Below are 22218 nucleotides of genomic sequence, written 5' to 3'. Positions count from 1 at the left end.
TTGCTTACCAACCACATGATTCCAGGTTCAGTCCCACTGCGTGGCACATTGGGCAAGTGTTTTCTACTATAACCTCAGGTCGACCAAAGCCTTGTGAGTAGATTTGGTAGACGGAAACTGAAAGAAGCCCATCGTATATGAATATATATATATATATATATATATATATATATATATATATATATATATATATATATATCATCATCATCATCATCATCATCGTTTAACGTCCGCTTTCCATGCTAGCATGGGTTGGACGATTTGACAGAGGACTGGTGAACCAGATGGCTACACCAAGCTCCAATCTGATCTGGCAGAGTTTCTACAGCTGGATGCCCTTCCTAATGCCAACCACTCTGAGAGTGTAGTGGGTGCTTTTACTACACTCTCAGAGTGGTTGGCGTTAGGAAGGGCATCCAGCGGTAGAAACTCTTCCAAATCAAATTGGAGTCTGGTGTAGCCGTGTCTGTGTTTGTTTCCCCAACATTGCTTGACAACCGATGCTGATGTGTTTACGTCCCCGTAAACTAGTGGTTCGGCAAAAGAGACCAATAGAATAAGTAATAGGTTTACAAAGAATAAGCCCTGGCGTCAATTTGCTCGTCTAAAGTTGGTTCTCCAGCATGGCCACAGTCAAATGACTGATACAAGTAAAAGAGTAAAAGAGTAATTTAGCAAAATACCTTTCTCAAATACTAAGTTGTTGTTTAGGGCATAAACTGACATGAAATATTCATGGGAAGTTTTAATGCTGATCACTTTAAAATGGAAACCTTGTATTATAGAGCCAGGGTTGGCATCAAAAACGTTAAACAGTATACACAAATATAAAATGAATTTTATCAACTTTGCTTTGTAATTAGTTAAAATAATTCAATTAGCTAACTCGCAGGAAAAAATTAGTGAATGTTAACAGTTTTGAGACAGCAAAAATTTCTAATGTCCTTTTTACTTTTTTTTTTTTCTTTTCTGAACGAGAAGAGAACTCTAATAAAATTACTCTAGAACTTTTTTAGCCTCGTCATGATATGTATGTATGTAGGTATGTATGTAGGCATGTATGTATGTAGGTATGTATGTATGCAAGTATGAATGTATGCATATATGTATGTGTGTGTGTGTGTGTGTGTGTATAATATATATACACACACATACATAAATATACATATATATACATACATATATATATATATATATATATATATATATATATATATATATGTATATATATATATATATATGGATACCTATGAATATACATAGTATATATGTGTATTTTCATGTGTGTGTGTGTGTATGTGTATTACATGTGTGTGTGTGCGTATGTGTATTACATGTGTGTGTATCTGTCTGTGTATATATGTATGCTTGTGAGTGTACATGCGTGTATGTGCATGTATGTATATATATATATTTGTATATATATGTGTGTGTGTGTGTGTGTGTGTGTGTGCAATATCCTAGGAATAACAAGGCCTTGGCCTTGTTATCTTATTTTATTTAACACACACCCACATATAGATACATAAGAGGTGTCGCAATATTAGAGGGAGGTTAACAGGGAATATAGCTTTTGTGTGTGACAGATGTGCAGGTACAGTAAACACTAGAGATGTACTGAGAGTAGACTCCATCAAATGTCAAGGAGGACACCTAGAAGTGGTTGATAGCTTTCGTTATCTAGGTAACCAAGTCAGCGTTGGAGGTGGGTGTTCCAAGTTTGTAGCTGCTTGAATTAGAATAGGCTGGGCAAAGTTTAGAGAGCTTTTACCTTTGTTGGTAACTAAGGGCCTTTCATTCAGAGTGAAAGACAGATTGTATGATGTCAGTGTGCAAACAGCCATGCTACATGGCAGTGAATCAAGGGCTGTGACTGCTGAGGACATGCATAGACTTGGAAGAAATGAAGCTGGTATGCTTCGCTGGATGTGCAATGTCAGTGTGCATGTACAATAAAGTATAAGCATCTTGAGAGAAAAGTTGGGCATAAGAGGCATCATATGTGGTGTGCCAGAGAGATGACTGTGCTGTACTGGTATGGTCATGTCATGCATATTGACGAGGACAGGTGCATAAAAAAGTGCTGATCTCTAACTATGAAGGGAACTTGTGGAAGAGGTTGACCCAGGAAGACATGGGACGAGTTGGTGAAGCATGGCCTTAGAATGTTGGGTCTCACAGTGGCAATGACTAGTGACCAAGACCTTTGGTGATATCATGTGCTTGAGAAGATTCATCAATCCAAGTGAAATCATAGTCGTAGCTGATGCTGGTGGTACATAAAAGCACCCATGCCATTGACATGTAAAAAGCATCCATTACATTCTTGGAGCAGTTGGTGTTAAGAAGGGCATCCAGCTGCAGAAAACATGCCAAACCAGTCTGGAACCTGGTGCAGCTCTCTGGCTTACTAGATCCAGTCAAACCATCTAACCTATGCCAGAATGGAAAGCAAACACTAAATGATAAAGATAATGATAAATATATATGAGGGAATTCTGGAAAGTTCCTGGCTTTGGGTAAAAGAAAATACAGGAAGATCAGTTAATTATCATTTTATTCAAAATGGCACATAAAAATCACCCAGTGCACTCTGTAAAGTAGTTAGCGTTAGGAAGGGCATCCAACTGTACAAACCATGTCACAACAGACAATTGGAATCTGGACAGCTCTCTCACTGGCCAGCTCCTGTTCAGTAGTCCAACTCATGCCACCATGGAATATAGATACTCTCTCTCTTTTTACTCTTTTACTTGTTTCAGTCATTTGACTGCGGCCATGCTGAAGCACCACCTTTAGTTGAGCAAATCGACCCCAGGACTTATTCTTTGTAAACCTGGTACTTATTCTATTGGACTCTTTTGCTGAACTGCTAAGTTATGGGAATGTAAACACACCAGCATCGGTTGTCAAGCAATGGTGGTGGGCAAACACAGACACAAAGGCACACACACACACACACACACACATACACACACACACACACACGTATAATACAGGCTTCTTTCAGTTTCGGTCTACTAAATCCACTCACAAGTCTTTGGTTGGCCCAAGACTATAGTAGAAGACACTTACCCAAGGTGCCACACAGTGGGACTGAACCCAGAACCATGTGGTTGGGAAGCAAACTTCTTACCACAAAGGCACACCTGTGCCTGTATATATATATATATATATATATATATATTATATTACATGCATATACATACATGCATATATATATATATTCCCTGCCCTATATCTGTATATTTTATATATATATGCATATACATACATATGTACATATACATACATATACATACATACATATACATACATATACATATATATGTATATGTATGTATATATATGCATGCATGTATGTATATATATACATACACACACACACACACACACACGCACACACACACACACACACACACACACACACACACATATATATATATATATATATATATACCTTGGAAGTTTGGGCCACCAATCAGGCCTTTCACAATGCCCTTAAAGCCAGGCATTTTCATCAACACCCATCATCATCATCATCGTTTAACGTCCGCTTTCCATGCTAGCATGGGTTGGACGATTTGACTGAGGACTGGTGAAACCGGATGGCAACACCAGGCTCCAGTCTGATTTGGCAGAGTTTCTACAGCTGGATGCCCTTCCTAACGCCAACCACTCAGAGAGTGTAGTGGGTGCTTTTACGTGTCACCCGCACGAAAACGGCCACGCTCGAAATGGTGTCTTTTATGTGCCACCCGCACAAGCCAGTCCAGGGGCACTGGCAACGATCTCGCTCGAAAATCCTACAGGAGCCAGTCAGGCGGTACTGGCAACGGCCACGCTCAAAATGGTGCATCTCATGTGCCACCCGCACAAGAACCAGTCCAGGGGCACTGGCAACGATCTTACTTGGCTTGCCGGGTCTTCTCACGCACAGCCCATTTCCAAAGGTCTCGGTCCGTAGTCATCGCCTCGGTGAGGCCCAATGTACGAAGGTCTTGCCTCACCACCTCAGCCCAGGTCTTCCTGGGCCTACCTCTTCCACGGGTTCCCTCAACTGTTAGGGTGTGGCACTTTTTCACGCAGCTATCCTCCTCCATTCTCACCACATGTCCATACCAGCGCAATCGTCTCTCTTGCACGCCACAACTGATGCTTCTAATGTTCAGCTTTTCTCTCAAGATACTTACACTCTGACGGGTATTCACATTGACATTACACATCCAACGGAGCATACTGGCTTCATTCCTTGCGAGCTTACGTATGTCCTCAGCAGTTACAGCCCATGTTTCACTGCCATGTAGCATGGTTGTTCGTACGCATGCGTCATACAGTCTGCCTTTTACTCTGAGTGAGAGTCCCTTTGTCGCAAGCAGGGGTAAGAGCTCTCTAAACTTTGCCCAGGCTATTCTTATTCTAGCAGCTACACTTTCAGCGCACCCACCCCCACTACTAACTTGGACGCCCAGATAGCGGAAGCTATCGACTACCTCTAGTTTTTCACCCTGGAATGAGATAGAAGTTGTTTCCTGTTTGTTTGCAGTCTTTATTGCACCTGAACATCTGCCACAAACAAAAACTAACTAGTATATATATGTGTATGTGTGTGTGTGTGTGCGCGTGTGTGTGTATTATATATGTATGAGTATGTATGTATATATGCATGTATATGTAGGTGTATGTGTTTGCATGTGTGTGTTTACTTACATTTATGTGTTCTTCAAAAGAATCCCTTAGGTATAAGTGGTGATATTGCTGTCATTTCAACTTTGAAAATCTGGAATAAAATATCCCTTACACAAAAAATATATAAGAAAGCAACTGGAAGGGCATCCAGCTGTAAAAGCAATGGCTCAGTAATATATTTGTCAAACTCTCACTAAGATGAGAAAATGAACATAAAAACAAATTAATACTGAAATCACATTATTTAGTTATATTGTATTTAGAAACATTATTCACAGCTAAACATAAAACACTGAATAAATAAAAAAGAACTAATTTTCACTTATACATAAAATATATTGAAATGGGTATCCCAAATTGTTAAGAACAACCATTTTAACCAGACATGAATTGTTAAATATCTCTTAGCAACTACCTTATTCTTGAAGTCCTGTTGTAGCTTATTAGCCATAAATCATATGACACGTTCTAGGATCGATTCAAAACTTACAAAGACTGAGTTATATTGTGAAAATCTACAACTGAATCATTAATATATATTTTTAACTGATGTTGTTGTTCGTGTTCTAAAGGAACCTATACTGAGCAGGTGCGAGGCATAAGGCACTCTAATCAGAAACCTCTTTTTTCCAGGTTAGAGATTTCATGTATGTATGTATGTGTGTATGTATGTATGTATGTATATATGTGTGTGTATGTGTGTGTATGTGTGTGTGTTTTGCTCAAACATGACTACAGCCACATAGCTGAAACAAGTAAAAGAATCTATCTATCTATCTATATCTGCATATATATATATATATATATATATATATATATATATATACATATATATATATATATATATATATATATATATATATATATATATATATATATATATATATATATATATATATATATATATATATATATATATATATATATATATATATATATATATATATATATATATATATATATATATATATATATATATATATATATAGGCACAAGAGTGGCTGTGTGGTAAGTAGCTTGCTTACCAGCCACATGGTTCTGGGTTCAGTCCCACTTAGGCAAGTGTCTTCTACTATAGCCTCTGGCTGACCAAAGCCTTGCGAGTGGATTTGGTAGTTAGAAACTAACTGAAAGAAGCCTGTCATATATATAAACGTTTATGTGTGTGTGTGTGTGTGTGTGTGTGTGTGCATGTGTGTGTGTATCTATGTTTATCCCCCCCAAAATCGCTTGACAACTGATGGTGGTGCATTTACATCCCTGTAACTAAGCAGTTTGGCAAAAGAAACTAATAGAATAAGTACTAGGCTTAGAAAGAATAAGTCCTGGGGGTCAATATTTTTGACTAAAGGCAGTGCTCCAGCATGGCTGCAGTCAAATGACTGAAATGAATAAAAGCATAAAAGAATAGTGAAAAAAATTATAACTGTTCCAGTAGGAAAAGAAGAGTTATTTCCCATGGATTGGTGTTAGCCATGGGTGAAGCATGTAAGGTTACGTGTGTGTATATTTTTCATTTCTAAGTTCAGTAATGGACATGACCACATCACTAAAATAAATTTCTACTCATGACGGCAGCATCTAAAATCTTGCTATTTGAGTTTTGAAACACACTTGGATTGTGACAATATTTTAGAATGATGTTCGTGCGGGTGACACGTAAAAGCACCCACTACACTCTCTGAGTGGTTGGCGTTAGGAAGGGCATCCAGCTGTAGAAACTCTGCCAAATCAGACTGGAGCCTGGTGTTGCCATCCGGTTTCACCAGTCCTCAGTCAAATCGTCCAACCCATGCTAGCATGGAAAGCGGACGTTAAACGATGATGATGATGATGGTGATGATTCTTCTCACCACCAAGCATAGATTGCATTATCAAAAGGAGAATTGTTCTAAAATATCACATAATCAGGATGCTTTCCTAAGCTCAAAATGCTGAATTTTTACCATTGATCTGAATTTTTACCATTGATTACCTTCACCACTGGGCCATTGCACCTCCACACATGTCTGTTTAACAAGGGTTTGACTGAATGCAATAACACTGATGTAATAATTCAATTTGTACTTACAAATCTTTACAGAAAAAAGAAATTAAGAAAAAGAAATGTAGAACACCTGCAAAATACATGATTAAAGAAAAACAAACTACAAATCAGTGTCTGTTGATATTATCTAATTACTTTGGTTACAAAATTATATTTTTGATATTTGAAAAAAAAAAAGTGTTATTGTTTTCTTTGTACTGTTATTCTCCTATTTCCAGTTTTTATTCAACTCCGACTTTGTTTCTTCATTTCAATATTTTCTGTTGAGATTAGAATCACACAAAGGAAATAACAAAAGATTGTAGCAAGTGATGGAACATTGGGCTGGAGAAGACCCACCCATTGAAAAGCAAGCATGAAAAATGTAGGCAATGATGGTGAGGATGATTTGTGTGTAAAATTATTATCATTATATATATATATATATATATATATATATATATATATATATATATATATATATTTTGTAATTCGCTTTTATTGTGTTTTAATGCAGTTAAATAATACAATCTATTTTGCAGGCCTGATTGCTTTCAACAAAAGAAAGCACACATGTCAAGTTCCTGGAACACCAGGATTTCTTTTGTCTTTCAAATTAAAGCTGCCATTTTGAGATAAAGGAGTGTATGTATGTATGTATGTATGTATGTATGTATGTACGAATGTATGTATGTATGTATGTATGTATGTATGTATGTGTGTGTGCATGTGTATATGTGTGTGTGGATATATATATCCATAGACATATACATCTACCTATCTATCTGTCTATCTATCTATCTATCTATCTATCTATCTATCCATCTTTCTATCTATCTGTCTATCTATCTATCTATTTATCTATCTATATATGTAATAATAATAACAATAATAATAATAATGCTGATAATGATAATAATATGCCCTAGGTGTACGGAAAACACTCGGCGAGAAATGGAAGAAAATTTGAAGAAAGAAGGAAAAAAAACAACATAATAATAACAACAACAACAACAACAATAATAATAATAATAATAATAATAATAATAATAATAATAAAAATAATAATAATAATAATAATAAATCGATGAACGAAGTGGAGGATGGAGTTGGCATTAGTCTTTATTTAGTATGATGACCGTTTCAACCCTTCCTGTGGCTGTCCTTTATGGGTGGGATGTTGTACATCCAATTGTGTTGCATTGATTAGTGCAGTCTGGGTCACGTCAGGTACATGCATACATAAAGTGGTGTCCTGCTAAATATATCGAGTTCTTGCAATCATGTTGATGTTTGCCCACTGGTCTGTGAGACCGATATTTATGCATGTATATAAATATATATTTGCACATACGCATGCACATATACATGTGTGTTTATATATTCTTTTATTCTTTTATTCTTTTACTTGTTAGTCATTTGATTGTGGCCATGCTAGTTGTCAACTAAAGGGTCTTAGTTGAAGAAATTGACCCTAGGACTTATTCTTTATAAGCCTAGGGACTTATTCTATTGGTCGCTTTTGCTGATCTACTAAGTTAGAAGGATGTAAAGACACCAACATCAGTTGTCAAGCAATGCTGGATGTGGGGCGGGGGTTCAAACACAGACATACACACACATAAATATAAACATATATACTTGTATATATGACAGGTTTCTTTCAGTTTCCGTCTACCAAATCTACTCACAAGGCTTTGGTCGGCCTGAGGCTATAGTAAAAGACACTTGACCAAGGTGCCATTCAGTGAAACTGAACTCAGAACCATGTGGTTGAGAAGCAAGCTTCTTACCACACAGCCACACAGACACACTCTCTCTCTCTCACACACACACACACACACACACACACACACACACACACACTCACACACACACACACACTCACACACACATCTATATATAAATATAGGTGAATAGAATATAAATAAGTAACAAAGATGTACAGGTGTTAATTCATTATGTCTGTTTCAAGCAGTTCCGTTTAATTGATTAATGAAAACATGACATCAATTTGAAAGAAACTGTTCTCACCAGATGAATGCACAGACTTCAGATATAAAGGATAAACCATTTTTCTTTAACAAATTTACATCAATAATGGAGACCAAAATATGTACATTGTTTCTTTTGTTATAACTGTGGCAGAATGAGTTTAGAAAATAATGCATACCTTGTTAAGCCTACTATAATTTAGAGAGGAGCAGAGGGAATAGTGGGGGTGGGGTGGGGGTCAAGATAAAAAGAGCAGTGATGTAGTTACTTATATTTAGAAGACTCTATGTAGTATGTACTCTTCAACAATTTAGAATTAAATCCATTGGGAGTTGTCAACTGTATTCTAGTTAATGGTAATAAATCAATTAATGTCAGACAATCTACTAGACTCCCAATGTACTGGAACCATTTATCTAGCTTTATCTACATAAAAGGGTAATTCAACTCAGTCTTAATTATATATATATATATATATATATATATATATAGCTTCACTGAGTTAATTCTCTCAGCTCAATTTTGTTGGAATTGTACCCTTTGTTTTTTTGTTTTATGTCTGCTGGAGTCAATATAAGAGAACTGCTGTACTATTGACGACTGAGATAGGAAACACGTGCTCACCTTGTCCTCGTGTCTCTAGCGTAAAGACGTAAAGAGGTCTGTTTTTCCCATAATGACTTGCTAATTGCAAAGAATTCTTAACTCTTGAGATTATCAGCCTTTCTCATTTCTAGCTGCAATTGCCTTCTGTGTCTTATGTATTTCTGTCATCTATTAAAGAGATGTGTATTTCAATAGATCAATAATTCACCTTCTATGGTATTTGATATATCTATATTCATTCTTGTTATCCACGTTCATGTCACTGGCATTCATATAATTTTTCTTAGCCCATTATTCTACTTGTCTGTCTGTCTGTCTGTCTGTCTGTCTTTCTGTCTTTCTGTCTGTCTGTCTATCTATCTATCTATCTATCTATCTATCTATCTATCTATCTATCTATCTCGGACCTCCAAATGGATAAGAACTGGGACGAGATCACCAGTAGAGTGATCAAACTCAGCCAAACATGGGCCGAGAGAAAGTTATCTCTAAAAGGCCGGGCGGAGGTGGCTAATGTGTATATCGCATCAGTCATCGATTACCGCCTGACCATCGTGCCTTGTTCCGATACCACCATCACGAAACTAGAACGCATACTTTTCCGCTTTCTGTGGAAGGGTGGCGTTCCATTCGCTGTCAACAACCGTTACATGGAGGACTGGGGATGCCGTGGTTAATGATGCGCAGACATGCGCTGAGACTGCGGCATCTCTGGAACTTCATTGACGACGGTGAACAGGTGTGGGCGCTGTTTGTGAGGCACGCCTTCCTGCAGCTCGTCTCACTCACTGAACTGCAAACATGGATCAAGAAGAGACCGAAACTGGGTGATTGGCACCGCGAGTGTCGCCAAGCTCTACAACAGCTCTGCCGTCCGGGATCAAACTTATGCAACTTCCGAACGACGAATGCGTTCTATAGAAGACTAGTGGAGGGGAGGTCTGACGACACTCTCGGGGCAAACCTGGGTGTCGACGAGAAATTCCTAACCCGCCTTTTCAAGACGACGTTCGGGCCGAGGCCTATGGATAATTTCCAGAGATCCCTGGCTTGGCAATGCTATCGGGATGCACTACCAGTTCGAGAGAAGATCTACATACACGGTTCGAAAACGACCAGACCGACCTGCCCGAGATGCGGTCAGAGCGACGAAACCGTTCTGCATGCACTCGTGCAGTGTCCAGATATTTCAGAGCTGTGGACCTTCATCGAATGGCTGTTGTCGCGTGTGGGACGAGCCCACTTATCAGCCGAGTCTATCGTGAATATTGTTCCGCCACCTTCCTTTAAACGGGAAGGAAAAACGGTTTTTGTAACACTGATAGCTATGGCAAAAGAATGCGTGTGGTGGACGCGTTTGAAAGGTCTACAAACAAACACTTTCCTCTCTGGTCAGTCCCTCGTCAACTTTTTCAAGTACCACTTGAAAAGGAGGATGAGGATAGAGAGGAAAGTGTTGTCGAATGAAAGTTTCAATAAAAAATGGGTAAATGTGGCAAGAATGGTAAGAATGAAAGATGACACCATTTTAAGCATAGACTTGTAACAAAAAGAGACAAGAAGAGACAAAGAAAAGCTCTACACTGTAATTTGTCCATTTTCTGTATTTAGCCCTGTGTGGCTATAATAAAAAGATATCTATCTATCTATCTATCAATCAATCTTTTTTTTTTTTTACCTCGATCCCTTTTGATCGAACTCCCCCCTTTTTCCCTTCCTACGATCCCTTTTGATCGATACACCCCTATTTTTTTTCCTTCCCCCTCCCCAAATGAAAAGCTCTACATTGTATTTGTCCCATCTTTGTTGAGCCCTGTGTGGCTAATAAAAGAAATGTATCTATCTATCTATCTATTCATCTATCTATCTATCTATCTATCTATCTATCTATCTATCTATCTATTTATCTAATTGCTATTCTTAATATTGACAACAGAGCAGAAATACACTGAAGTGAAGAGGTCTAATAAGACAGAAACATGCTCATTAAAGCTGGCTTTAAAATAATGAATGAATTCTCTCCTGTCTGCATTGCATATATTGTTCAAAAAATTTCATGAACTAATTGGAATCATCTTTCTTGATTTTTGTTTTTTTTATCTTTTAAAATACATCTATAGATAGATACATTTCTTTTATTAGCCACAAAGGGCTCAACAAAAATGGGAAAAATACACTGTAGAGCTTTCTTTTTGGGAGGGGGAAAGGAAAAAAAAATAAATAGGGGTGTGTCGATCAAAAGGGATCGTAGGAAGGGAAAAAGGGGGGAGTTCGATCAAAAGGGATCGAAAGAAAAAAAAAAACGATCAATAGGGATCGTGTATCACAGTCATGTTCTTGTGTAAATAGAGGGGAGGACAGTTTAGGTTTAGCTGTGGAAAGAAAAGCATACGGAAAAGACCACGGTAACCTTGGTCAATATTGTCATTGAAGAAACTATAACAGTAAGTGACTCTCGGACAGGTCGGCCCTGTGTTTCTCGAGCCATGCCTGTAGAGCTTATCCCGAACGGGTAGTGCTTCTCGATAGCACTGCCAGGTCAGGGATCTCTGGAAGTTGTCCATAGGTCCCGGCCCGAAGGTCGTCTTAAACAGGCGGGCCAGGTATTCCTTGTCGACGCCCAGGTTCGCCCTGAGATCGTCGTCGTACCTTCCCTCCACTAATCCACTATAGAATGCGTTAGTTGTGATGCAGTCGCTCAAGGTTGACCCGGGATAGATAGATAGATAGATAAATAGATAGATAGATAGATAGATAGACAGCTAGATAGATAGATAGATAGAGAGAGAGAGGGGGAGAGAAAGAGAGAGATGTGAACAAATTGCTTGCATGGTCTCAGTTGCTTGAAGGCTTTCAATTCTATATTACAAATGTTTTACTCAGTCATACGACAGCAAAATTAAGTCTAAAGGGAACCATATGTGAAAGTGGAATTTATGTTGATATGGACATGTGATGCATATGGAAGATGACAGTTGGGTACAGAAGTGCCAAGGGAGGAACCTTTGAAAAAGGAAGTTTGAGGGAAACATGGGAAGATGTTATGAGACCTGATCTCAGGAAAATGAATGTTATGAATGAGATGATAAAGGCTTGCAACAAGTGATGAAATATTGTGCTAAAAAAGACCTGTCTAAGCTATGTAAGAAAGTAAAAATATGTTGAAATTGATGATAATCTAGTATTACATACAAAAGCCATGTACTTTTATCCATATATATATATATATATATATATATATATATTTATTAAAAAAAAGTTTCAAAACGCCAATATATAATATATATATATATATATATATATATATATATATATATATATATATATATATATATATATGTGTGTGTGTATATATATATATATATATATATATATATGCATATAAGTATGCATGTATGGGTAAAAGGGTAAAATATCTGTATGCATATGTGTGTGTGTGTGTGTGTGTGTGTGTGTGTGTGTGCGTGTGTGCTTGTGTGTGTGTGTTTGTGAATATACATGCAAGTGTGTGCATTTATGTATGTATGTATGCTTTCTTATGTTTTGAAATGCATTGCTTTTCTTGCTTGTGTATGCGATTCTGTCTGTGTCTGTATGTCCGTGTGTATATGCATGTGTGCACACGTGGGTGCATGCATATGTCTGTGTTTGTTCGTTGTGCTTGTGTGTGTGTGTGTGTGTGTGTGTGTGTGTGTGAGAAGGTGGTGTATGAGAATATCTGTGTGAACTTTAAGTGAGCATTTGTTAATTTGTGCGTATGCATGTGGGTTTTAGAAATTACTGCAAGAGTGAAAACCTTGCTAGTGTGTATTGAATAAGAGATCTTTGTCTAATTAGGTTCATAGATAAATAGGCAATTACTATTGGATAAACAAACTGTGTATAGTTCAGCCGAACATGCAGCTCATTAGCAAGAAAAAAAAAAGTTGTTAGTGAATGTTCAGTCTTTGAAATTGGAACACATTGTCAGTATACAATTACTGCTGGTTATTGAGGCATGCTGGGAAATTACAAGACAATACACTTACATACAATGGCTGAAGTGATCTCGGCAGTGGTATGTTGGTGGTGGGTGCTCAGGATAGGTGTGATCGTTGTGTATCTGTGGTAGTGGGGATAGTGGTGAATGGTGGTGATTGTGATGGCGGTGGTGGATGGTGGTGATGATTGTGGTGGTAGTAGTGATTGTGAAGGTGGTGGTAGTGATAGTGGTGGTGATGGTGATAGTAGTGGTGGTGATAGTGGTAGTGGTGATTGTGGTGGTAGTAGTGATTGTGAAGGTGGTAGTAGTGATAGTGGTGGTGGTGGTGATAGCGGTGGTGGTGATTGTGGTGGTAGTAGTGATTGTGAAGGTGGTGGTAGTGATAGTGGTGGTGGTGGTGATAGTAGTGGTGGTGATAGTAGTGTTGGTGGTGGTTGTAGTAGTGATGAGGAGAGGTGATAATGATGAGTGTAGGAGGCGGCAGTGGTGATGTTGGTGGTGGTATTGTTGTTGTTGTTGTTGGTGGTAGTGGTGGTAGTGGTGATGGGAAGTAACACCGGTGATTAGGGGAGACAGCAGTGGTGGAAGTGGGAGAGGTGGGGTGATGGCAGTATACATGATGATGCTGGATGTGACAGTGGTGGTGATAACAGGAGTGGTAGTGGTTGCAGTTGTGTGGGTAATAGTTGTAATGGTGGGAATGGTGATGGTGGTGGTTGGGGGGGGAGCAGTGATGATGCTGATGTCGCTGATGATGATGATGGGAAAGGAACATGATATGTTGGATGTGTAATGTTAAATTGCATAAACAAGAAAAATACGAAAAAGCTGAGAAAAAAAAAGAAGAAAGACGAGGCAGAATCTAGATGTATGAACGATTAGATGTTAACATGCAAGACAGGAGACTGTCCCAGTATGAGAAGATGATGCGTGGGGAGGATGACTGAAGTACAAAGACGTGCAACGATCTGAAAGTGCATAGAACCTGTGGTAGTGGGAGACCTAAGAAGACTAACCTCAGGCTGCTAAGCCTCCAAAGATACACACACACAGATTCACAACATACATACACAAAAACATACATGCACACACACACACACATATATATATATATATATATATATATATATATATATATATATATATATATATATATATATATATGTGTAATATATTTATTCATATCTATAAATATGTAATATATATATATATTGAGATAATGCATAAATAAATCCTCCTCCTCCTCCTCCTCCTCCTCCTCATCATCATCATCATCATCATCATCATCATCATCATCATCATCATCATCATCATCATCATCATCATCATCATTTAACGTCCATCTTCAATGCTAGCATGGGTTGGACAGTTTGACAGGAACTGGCAAGTTACAGAATTCCAGTGTCTGCTTTGGCATGGTTTACAGAATGTACTGGAGGCTTTTTGTGGAGCACAAACACCAGTGGGATCACCAAACGACTTGTGAGATGAAGACCTTTCAGCTAAGAGAGGAAGTGGAACTGAGGGAAATGACTTTGTGCGAGGTGAAAGGTTAGAGTGTAACAAGGACACAGAGATAGTTGTCTTACTATAAAGAAGAGACTTGGCTACATCAGTAGGAAAAGAAAGGAGAGGAAGGAGAGATAGAGTTAGAGAGAAAGATAGATAGATAGATTAAATAGATAGATGGATGGATAGATAGATAGATAGATAGAGAGAAAGTGAGAGAAATAGATGATGCTGCAGATGCATTGGGACTTACCTGCAGGGAAAAGTGGGGGTGAGTATAAGTGGCAGAGAGGAGATAGAGGGGGATGTCCCATAACAGTGCAAAGGGGGATGTTAAAGATGGGAAAGAAGTAGCTGTAGTAGGTGATGATGAGAGAAATTGGGGTGGCTGGGAGAGGGATATGGTAGATATGTGAAGGCATAGAAAGTGTGTGAGGGGGAATGGAGAGGCCTGCAGCAGGTGGGTCCCTCCATTCATCCTCATGTGTTTATCTGCACATAAATAAATTAATAATTATTATTAAACGAATTATTAATTATTAAACACTCTCTGAGTGGTTGGCGTTAGGAAGGGCATCCAGCTGTAGAAACTCTGCCAAATCAGACTGGAGCCTGGTGTTGCCATCCGGTTTCACCAGTCCTCAGTCAAATCGTCCAACCCATGCTAGCATGGAAAGCGGACGTTAAACGATGATGATGATGATGATGAAACAATTAAATCAAGAATAATTCTTTAGATCCTTTAAGTAAAAAATAAATAAATGATTATTAATCAATTAAATCTGGGATAATATTTATTAATTATTAAACAAATAGATTCAAAATAACATTCTGAAAGGGTGGAAAAAATACAGAGAAATTCTAAAATTAATGAATGAGAAAATTTGTCTCAAGGATTTTGGCCCATTTAAGTGTACCCTTCAATCGTCGAGCAATATGCTGTACTTGAAAAGACCTGTTGAGTCAAATGAAATCATTGTCATGGTCGATGCCAGTCCCGCCTGACTGGCACCCATGCTGGTGACATGTAAAAAGCACCATTTGAGTGTAGTCGATGCCAGTGCTGCCAGACTAGCTCGCATGCTGGTGGCATGTAAAAAGCACCATATAAGCGTGGTCGACACCAGCACTGCTTAACTGGCCCCCATGCTGGTGGCACATAAAAAGCACTCACTACACTCTTGGAGTGGTTGGCATTAGAAACACTGCCAGATCAGACTGGGGCCTGGTGCAGCCTCCTGAACTTAGTGACTTGAGTTCATTCAATAGGTTGCTCTGTTTCCAGGGCAATCCCAGGCCACATGCACTTATACTGCCTATACTGAGCAAAGACATGTTTGTCAGAGAGAAGGAGAATGAAGAGAATCTTGTTTATGGCCTCATGAAAATCTGCCACTCCTTTGGGATATTTTGCTTTTAATCTGTTGTAAGTTTGTTACATTGTTTTAATAATTTTTATGTGAATATGAGTTATGTGAGGATGCAATGTATTCACCTAAAGCAGTGTTTCTCAACCGGGGTTCCCTGGTACCCTAGGGTTCTGCAAAAGATTCCTAGGGGTTGTGCAAGAAAGAGTGAAATAAGATAATGCTAATTTCATGATCATAATATTATTATGTATGCACAACATCTTATTAGTTATTGTAATATTGTAATATAGACATCATCCTATCTAACCTATTATGTTATCCAAAAAATATAACAACCATTGGGGATATATTTGGTGATGTGTGTAATTTATGGACACCCTGTATTTTTTTCTTTAATTTTACAGAAATACCTAATAACCCAATGTGGAGGTTTTGAAGAGGAAGCATTCAGTAAATTTGGATGAGGCTTTTGATGAAGAGCCACAAGCTCCTGACCAATTCCACAGCACTAGTATTTCAACAATGGAATGAAAGATCTGTTTTCATGATGAAAGTTACTTATCAACGGGCTTCATGTGGACCGGTGATTCAAGTTCTCCTATTCCACTGTGTCGTCTGTGGCAAACAATTTTCAAATGCAGCAATTGCTCCAGCTAAACTAAAAAGACACTTCACAACAAATCATAGTCATATGAAAAGTCAGAGTGCAGAGTTTTTTAAAAGGTTGTTGGAATCTCAGAAGAAACAGAGTACAGCTTTTGCGAGTAAAGTTAGTGTCACTGAAAAGGCTCTTGAAGCAAGTTATTTGGTAGCAGAAATTATTGCACAGAAAAGGAAATAAATCACACAGTTAGTGAGAACTCAATATTACCAGCCTGTAAAATTATAGTCAGTAAAATGCTTGAGCAAAATGCACAACAAGAAATTGAAAATGTTCCACTTTCAGATAATACAATAAGTTGATGCATTGATGATACGGTACTTGACATTGAAGAGGTTTGCATGACAAATTGAAAAATAGCAGTTTTCCTATTCAGGTTGATGAGTCAACAGATCTTACCAATAATTGTCATTAGCTTTTGTAAGATTTGTCAATGAAGGTGAAATTCAATAAAATTTCCCATGCTGCCAAGAACTGCCTGAGACAAGCAAAGGAATAGATGCATTCAACATTTTGTCCTCATATCTGGAAACAAGAGGTCTCTCCTGGATGGACTGTGTTGGCATTTGTACTGATGGCACCCTGTCAATGGTTAGCTCCATAAAAGGTTTTGTTTCTTTTGTAAAACAAGAAAATCCTGATATAATCTCAACACACTGCTTTCTTCACAGAGAGGTCTTGGTTTCAAAATCACTTGGAGATGAATTGAAAAAGGTTTTTGACGTTGCTTCAAAAATGGTCAACTTTATTAAACAAAGACCAGTTCACTCCAAAATGTTTAGAAAACTGTGTGAAAGACTGGACAAAGAACATATAAATCTATTGTTATAGATGGAAATCTGGTGGCTGAGTAGAGGAAAAGTTTTAAATTGGGTGTTTGAGCTGAGAGATGAGTTGCAGAAATACTTTCAAGAACCCAATAAGCAAAATTTTGCTAAGTGCTTTGAAGATGAAAAATGGCTGCAGAGGCTAAGCTACTTATCAGATATTTTTCATCACATGAATCAACTGATCAAGGCTCCAGAGAAAATATACTGGCTTCAAGTGATAAAACACTTGTATTTAAAAGGAAAGTGAATCTGTAGAAAAAACATGTAGCAAAAGGAAATTTTGAGATGTTTCTGCCTACTTCATGAGCTTAAAAATAATAAGGGATACCAGAAAATTTCACATCTTATTGAATTCCACCTGGATGTATTATATATCAGAATTGAAAATTACTTTCCTTCCCTTTCAACGCAGGTATATGATTGGGTGAGGGATCCATACTCTGAATCTTCTGATCATCCTGAGAACCTGACATTAAAAGAAGAGGAAGAACTTTGTGAGAGCTACAGTGTGATCGTACACTCAAAAATTTACAAATCTATCCCTGGACAAGTTCTGGATTTCTGTGAAAGAAGAGTATCCTACCATTCATAGGAAAGCAATAAATATATTGCTGCAGTTTTCAACCTCTTTTGCATGTGTGAACATGCCTTTTCTTATTTAACAAGTATCAAGAGCAAAGACAGAAATCATCTCCTTTCTATTGAAAATGAGATCTGTGTGTTTGACCTTGAATTAAGTATTTACATAGCAAACGATAGGCACAGGTTTCACATTAGAAAGGCACATTTCACTATATCAAATGGCTTTGAAAGTATTATTTCCTTGTATAATTTATTGATTCACAGTACATTTTTCCCTGATTTATCTTCTGTCTTTTCAACATTGGCAGAAAAGGATAAATAAATAATAAATTGATACACAATTATCTGTTTTCATTCCTTTTACATTTATGCATTATAGGTATATGTTACTGGTAACTTATACTTATTTTTAACGTTTAAGTTTAGATTTTTTTTTTGTGTGATGAGGAATCATAAATGAGTAGTATGAATCTTATCTAGTATTACCAATGAATTTAACAAAGAAGTATTAATTTTTTCTTAAACCAGTTATCAATATATATATATATATATATATATATATATATATATATATATATATATATATATACACACACACACACACATATATATGATATTTACAATGGGAACTATGAGGAAAAAATATGTGAAAGATATGGTATATAATTTTTTTTTTGTGCAGGGGTTCCTTGAGATATGTAAAAAGGTTGAGAAACGCTGATTTAGAATAATGTCTGTGTATTTTTTAATGTTTTATTAAATTCTTATTGTTTGTGTCTATGGCCGTGCAGTGCATTAGGAGTACTGTTCATGTCACTGGTCTGGATTGCTATGTGTTTTTGTTTGTTGAAGTGTTTGGAATGTTGGTGCTATTTCTATTGTTGGAAATGTTTGTAATTGAATTGGTGTCGGGTATACAGGTGTGAGATGGTTTGTTGGTTTCTGTGTCACCTGCCCTAATCTCTTTATTTTTAGACTTGTACTGCACTTTTTCTTTTGTAATTATTTTTCCTTTTTCTTTCACAGGATCCATTCTGGTGGGTTTTCAGGACTGGATGGGTTTTTGCAGTCAGAAAAGTCTGTGGCAGTGGGAAGAAGTATGTCTGTACATGTACAGTCACACATTTTTTAGCTGGTGGTCTGGCTGACTGGAGTGGGTGAGGCATCTCTTGGTTGTGATTGTGTACGTGATGTTATTGTTTTCTTTGGGTGTAGTACTGGTGCTTGATGCTGAGGTTGTTGAATGGATCTTTCCTGCTGCTCTTTCTGTTGATACTGCTGTTGTTTTGGATGCGGCTGCTTTTTGCACTGATGCTTTTTGCAACTGTTGTTGTTGTTGGTGCTGCTGCAGCTCTTTTTGATGCTGTTATTGTTGTGTTAGAGGTGTCTGCAGCAAAAGGGTTTTCCCTTTTGTTTGCATGAGACAGAAATGGTTTATTCACCACAAATGTTGCATTGTGGCTTTCTGCTCTCTTCTGCTACGAGTAGAAAGGTTGATCAGATCAGGAATGAATTCGATATTGAGCAGATGGGTGTGAATCCACAATTCCATGCCCATGCCTGACCATTTTTCTTTTTCCATTTTGTAAACTTGCAGAATTTTTGCTTTGTACTCTATGCTGTCTGCCACTAGCAAAGAGATGTTCACTTCTGATGACACTTCTGCTACCTTTATTTTGAAAACAACCCAACTGCAGTATGTCATAATTAGCCATAATTCCTCACTTTTGAGGGTTGTTGTTGCATTTCTTTTGACAAATTCTTCAGTTGAGAATCTTACCTCAACTGTGCCAAAGCATCTTCCATGGGAGACATAAATTTTAAGCCCCAGACCAGTTTCAGGCAATTTTTTATCTAGGCCTGTGTTGCTTGCCTCAGTCTCAATGTCTTTAACAAAATACATTTATATATAGTTTTTCTCTTAGTGTCTTCCTGCAATTTCTCTGCTGTATTAAGGGAGACTGTTCTGCCATTATTTGTTCAGTGTGGTTTGGCTTCACTCAATATTTTTTGTGTCTATTCAACCTCTATTTGCTGACAAGCTTGAGCAAAACCATTCCCATTCTGCTTAGAAATAAGAATGGCTCCTGTTGTCATTTCATTAATGTTTGTGTTAGTGGTGGCAATGGTAATAGTGGTAGTAATGGTAGTGGTGGTGGTGGTATTGGGGATGGTGATGGAGTTCATACTTGGGTCATTCTTAAATATATCATGGTTGTTGCTGCTGTTTCTGTTGCTGTTGCTGCTGTTGTTTTTGTTGCTGCTGTTGTCTGTGCTTCATTTCTTGACCACATCAACTCGTGGTAGGTAAACAATGTCAGAATGGCTGTTCCAACAACTGTCACTTCATTCGATTTGGGAAGCCATATTGATATTTTTTGATTAGAAATATTAAATTTTCAGTTTTAAATGCCAAGATTCACCCTCAAAAGACAAATTCTCATCAAGCCAGTTCACCTCACTTGCAGTGAACTGGGTTATTTAGTTAGCAATTCAACAAAATTTGGAATACCAATTAATAAAACATCAAAAAATTTTAAAGAAAACTCATGAGCCATGAACAAGTGTCCTCTTGCTCCAGAGACAATGAATAATATTGGAAACCTGACATTTGTGGTGAAGAGAAAATAAAAAAATAAAAACATGCCTGATAATTGACATAGCATGTCCTGGTGACAACAGGATTGAAAAAAAAGAAGAAAAAGTGAACAACTATGATGATTTGAAGTGGGAAATAAGCAGGTTGTGGGTAATGAAGAGTGTGGACATGAAGCCAGTAGTAATTGGCATGCTTGGAAGTATCAGCATTCAGCTACCAGCATAGCTTAAAAAGATTGGTACAAATGTAAAGATAAAACACCAACAAAAATCTTCATTGCTTGGAACTGCAAGAATTCTCTGCAGGGTTCTTGAAGCATGAACAGTAAGCAAGTGTCACTCTAGTCTGCTGGCTGTGGACAGCTGACACTTTCCATCATACCCAGCAAAATAAGCTGAGAGTTTTCACCAAATAATAATTATTATTATAAGAAGAATCCTTTCTACTATAGGCACAAGGCCAGAAATTTTTGTGGGAAAGGCCTTGTCAATCTTATTGATACCAGTATTAAACTGGTAATTATTTTTCTGACTTCAAATGAATGAAAATCAAAATTGATCTCAGAGGAATTTGTACTGTGAATGTAAAGATTCAGAAAACATACTGCTAAGAATTTTGTCCAACTTGTGAACAGTTAATAATTATAAGGAAATTGAAGCATCATGGAAAGCAAAAATTAACATGTAAGAAAGATGTTAAATTTATAATGGTAAAGCAAATTAAATGAGGGTAAAAATCCTTGAGTTAATGTAAAATAATGAAGAAATGAATTTTAATCAGAATTTAAAATTTGAATATATCAGTCTAATGTTAAAGGAATAAAATATGAGAAAATCCTTTTGTTTTCACTACACTATAGATATCAGAGAATGACCACTGTTTAGTGCATAATTAATTAGTTAATATATATGTGCATGGATTTGTGTGTGTGTGTGTGTGTGTGTGTGTGTGTGTGTGTATTTAAGGATATATATGATGCAGGTATGACATAAGAGTAATTATATATTTATGAATGTAATTGTGTTATAAGTGCATATACATATGCTGATGTATGTGTTACTGAATTTAAGTACATGAAAATTAGTGAAGTAAAATAATGATATAGATTTTCATTATGTAGATATGTATTTGGTTACTGTGACCAGCAAATGCTGAGAATCAATAAATATGTTGTTAAGACTACATATAGTGCCTCCAGTGCTGCAGACTTAAATTGCATCAAATAGAAATTATCTTTAACTAAATAATAAAAGAAGATAACAAAAGAGAATAAAAGTAAGTATTGAAATCTAAGAAACAGAAGTAACGGAATCAAGACAAATAAGATAAATTAGGAATAAAACAATGGAAAAAATGTAATTTATAACAC

At 37.2% G+C, this 22218-nt stretch overlaps 1 long non-coding RNA gene across 1 annotated transcript in view; it reads left to right on the top strand.

The window, feature by feature from the left end:
* LOC149137257 (uncharacterized) overlaps window positions 1–21683 on the top strand; it is a 119055-nt gene extending 97372 nt beyond the window's left edge. The window contains exons 4-5 of the long non-coding RNA XR_016240784.1: window positions 7010–7113; window positions 19277–21683. This is a non-coding gene — a long non-coding RNA (uncharacterized LOC149137257). The remainder of the gene's footprint in view (window positions 1–7009; window positions 7114–19276) is intronic.
* Window positions 21684–22218: the final 535 nt, after the last annotated feature.

Source organism: Octopus bimaculoides, chromosome 2, assembly GCF_046866305.1.
Source record: "Octopus bimaculoides isolate indiv1 chromosome 2, ASM4686630v1, whole genome shotgun sequence".
NCBI classification, from domain to species: Eukaryota; Metazoa; Mollusca; class Cephalopoda; order Octopoda; family Octopodidae; genus Octopus; species Octopus bimaculoides.
The sequence above is the reverse complement of the archived record's forward strand: the minus strand, read 5'-3'. Positions and strand labels throughout refer to the sequence as shown.